The 3,599-nt window shown below is 57.2% G+C and overlaps 1 protein-coding gene and 1 long non-coding RNA gene across 2 annotated transcripts in view; one reads left to right on the forward strand and one right to left on the reverse strand.

The window, feature by feature from the left end:
- Positions 1-138, forward strand: part of ASB8 (ankyrin repeat and SOCS box containing 8) — a 2,534-nt gene extending 2,396 nt beyond the window's left edge. Inside the window, exon 5 of the transcript XR_003538219.1 lies at positions 92-138. The gene's annotated coding sequence lies outside the window, so the exon portion shown is untranslated. The remainder of the gene's footprint in view (positions 1-91) is intronic.
- A 2,044-nt stretch (positions 139-2,182) lies between these two features.
- On the reverse strand, positions 2,183-3,203 carry LOC113980794. Its single transcript, XR_003538217.1, has 2 exons — positions 2,739-3,203; positions 2,183-2,380 (listed from the first exon to the last, which is right to left on the reverse strand). It is a non-coding gene; the product is annotated as an uncharacterized LOC113980794 (long non-coding RNA).
- Between the last annotated feature and the right edge of the window lie 396 nt (positions 3,204-3,599).

Raw genomic sequence — 3,599 nt, forward strand, 5'->3', positions numbered from 1 at the left:
GCTTCCTCAAGGAGAACCTGCTGCTGCTCAGCTGAGGGACAGAAATCATGGAGCAGCTGCCCCTGCCCACCAGCCTCAAGGACAACCTGCTGCTGCTGCTCAGCTGAGGGACACAAATCCTGCAGCAGTTGCTCCTGCCCACCAGCCTCAAGGAGAACGTGCTGCTCCTGAGCTGAGTGAAAACCTTGGAGCAAAATACTCAAGGAGTACCTGCTGCTGCTCAGCTGAGGAAGAACCTTGGGGCAGCTTCCTTGAGGAGAACGTGCTGTCCCTCAGCTCAGTGAAAACCTTGGAGCAGTTTCCTCGAGGAGAACGTGCTGCTGCTCAGCTGAGGGAGAACCTTGAGGCAGCTTCCTTGAGGAGAATGTGCTGCTGCTCAGCTGAGGGAGAACCTTGGGGCAGCTTCCTCAAGGAGAACGTGCTGCTGCTCAGCTGAGGGACAGAAATCCTGGAGCAGCTGCCCCTGCCCACCAGCCTCAAGGAGAACCTGCTGCTGCTGAGCTGAGGGACACAAATCCTGGAGCAGCTTCCTCAAGGAGTATCTGCTGCTGCTGAGCTGAGGGAGAACCTTGGGGCAGCTTCCTTGAGGAGAATGTGCTGCTGCTCAGCTGAGTGAAAACCTTGGAGCAGCTGCCCTGGAGGAACTGCTGTCCCTCAGCTCAGTGAAAACCTTGGAGCAGCTGCCTTTGCTCACCTGCCACAAGAAGAACCTGCTGCTCCTCAGCTCAGTAAAACCACGGAACAACTGCCCAGGAGAGTGTGCTGCTCCTCAGCTGAGGAAAAACCTTGGAGCAGCCTCCTCAAGGAGTGTTTTCTGCTCCTCAGCTGAGCAAAAACCTTGGAGCAACTTCCTTAAGGAGTGTTTTCTGCTCCTCAGCTGAGCAAAAACCTTGGAGCAGCTTCCTCAAGGAGTATTTTCTTCTCCTCAGCTGAGTGAAAACCTTGGAGCAGCTTCCTCAGGGAGTATTTTCTGCTCCTCAGCCGAGCAACAAAAACTCTGGAGCAGCTTCCCAGGAGAAACTGCTGCTCCTCAGCTGAGTTCCCTCCTGGAACCAGCAGTGCTCCTCCTATGGCAAATTATATCCCGGCTCCTGCATTAACGTGGCCTCTCCTTCCCGTTTTTTATCCGCCCTGGGGGGAAAAGAAGGATTTCCAGGGGTGGAGAGGACATGGAAACTCCTTCTGGGGAGGTAGGATATGAAGAGAAGGTCCTGTGGGACCCAGAGAAGTTCCAGGCTGGAATTCCGTGAGCTGGAATCGCAGGCAGGGAGCCAGAGAAGCTCCAGGCTGGAATTCCATGAGCTGGAATCGCCGGCAGGGACCAGGCTGGAATTCCATGAACTGGAATCGCAGGCAGGGAGCCAGAGAAGCTCCAGGCTGGAATTCCATGAGCTGGAATCACAGGCACAGAGCCAGAGAAGCTCCAGGCTGGAATTCTCTGAGCTGGAATTGCAGGCACAGAGCCAGAGAAGCTCCAGGCTGGAATTCTCTGAGCTGGAATCGCAGGCACGGAGCCAGAGAAGTTCCAGGCTGGAATTCCATGAGCTGGAATCGCAGGCACGGAGCCAGAGAAGTTCCAGGCTGGAATTCCGTGAGCTGGAATTGCAGGCAGGGAGCCAGAGAAGTTCCAGGCTGGAATTCCATGAGCTGGAATCGCAGACACGGAGCCAGAGAAGTTCCAGGCTGGAATTCCATGAGCTGGAATCCCGGGCACAGCCCTGGCACGTCACAGCCAGGGCGGGGGGTCTGCAGCTCTCTCCAACCTGGAGAAGTGCAGTTTTCCTTCGTTATCCATGATTTTTGGGATTCTGAAGTGGATGCAGGGGGGGAGGACACCCCTCAAGTTATTCCCAAGAGCAGAGGAGATGTTTCTCCCCCTCTGGAATGGCCCAGTTGGAGCACGAGGTGCTCCGTGCCCCAGAGCTGGGGGTTCCCATCCCATCTGTGATCCCACGGGATCACCCACCTCTCTGAGCTGGAGCCTCCCCTTCCCACCCTTTTCTCCCTCTTTGGGGTGTTTGTGGTTTTGGGATCCCCTGGAGGAGCTGCTTTTTGCTCTCCAAGGGGAAACCAACAGTGGGAGAGGCTCGGGGAAGGAAAATCCGACTCTGGATCGTGTTCCTGGCTGTCGGGGTGGGGCTGCTTTTGCCTCCCCCAGGGAATGATTCCCGAGGGGCTGGAGCACAATTTAGGGAGGAGTTTATTGAAACATCCCAATTCCAGGGGGTTTCCCACCAAAGTGGTGCCCTCCTGCAACACCCACAGGACCCCTTTTCCCTCCCAAAAGCCCCTAAAACGCCCCTAAAAAGCTGACCCCGAGGGTCCTGCTTTCCAGAGGGTTCCAGAGGCTCCAGGGGGTGGCACAGGGAGACAGGGGGGGCTGTCACATAATTTAGGGAAGAGTTTATTGGAGCATCTCAATTCCAGAGGCTTTCCCACCAAAGTGGTGCCTGCCCTGCCCACCAACACCCACAGGATCCCTTTTCCCTCCCAAAAGCCCCTAAAACGCCCCCAAAAAGCCAACCCCCTTTCCAGAGGGTTCCAGAGGCTCCTGGGGCTGTCACACAATTTAGGGGGGAGTTTATTGAAACATCCCAATTCCAAAGGGTTTCCCACCAAAGTGGTACCCTCCTACAAAATCTGCAGGATCCCTCTGCCCTCCCCAAAGCCCCTAAAACGCCCCCAAAAAGCCGACCCCGAGGGTCCCACTTTCCAGAGGGTTCCAGAGGCTCCAGGACTGTCACACAATTTAGGGGGGAGTTTATTGAAGAATCCCAATTCCAGGGGGTTTCCCACCAAAGTGGTGCCCACCCTGCCCACCTGCAACACCCACAGGACCCCTTTTCCCTCCTAAAATGCCCCCAAAAAGCCGACCCCGAGGGTCCTGCTTTCCAGAGGGTTCCAGAGGCTCCGGGGGGTGGCACAGGGACAGGAGGAGCTGTCACACAATTTAGGGGGGAGTTTATTGAAGAATCCCAATTCTGGGGCGGTTCCCACCAAAGTGGTGCCTGCCCTGCCCACCAACACCCACAGGACCCCTTTTCCTTCCCAAAAGCCCCTAAAACGCCCCCAAAAAGCCGACCCTGAGGGTCCTGCTTTCCAGAGGGTTCCAGAGGTTCCAGGACTGTCACACAATTTAGGAGGGAGTTTATTGAAGCATCCCAATTCCAAAGGGTTTCCCACCAAAGTGGTGCCCTCCTACAAAATCTGCAGGATCCCTCTGCCCTCCCAAAAGCCCCTAAAACGCCCCCAAAAAGCCGACCCCGAGGGTCCCGCTTTCCAGAGGGTTCCAGAGGCTCCGGGGGGTGGCACAGGGCCACGGGGGGTGTCACACGATGGCCTCGGGGACGGGGATCTTGCGGCTCAGGTGCTCCAGGTGGGCCGTGTCCGAGGTGTCCAGCTCCGTGTGGTACTTGGCCAGGATCTTCAGGATGGGCCGGAGCTTCAGCCACCACTGCTCCTTGGGGATGCGGTGCCTGGGGGGGGGACACACACGGGGGGTGATTCCAGGGCGGGAGGGACACCCTGAGGAGCATCCCCAGCCTGGGGAGGGACAAGGGGGGGGCTCCTACTCATGCTCAACACCATCACCACCGGGA

This window comes from Neopelma chrysocephalum, unplaced genomic scaffold, assembly GCF_003984885.1.
Source record: "Neopelma chrysocephalum unplaced genomic scaffold, ASM398488v2 Primary Assembly neopelma1_95229, whole genome shotgun sequence".
NCBI classification, from domain to species: Eukaryota; Metazoa; Chordata; class Aves; order Passeriformes; family Pipridae; genus Neopelma; species Neopelma chrysocephalum.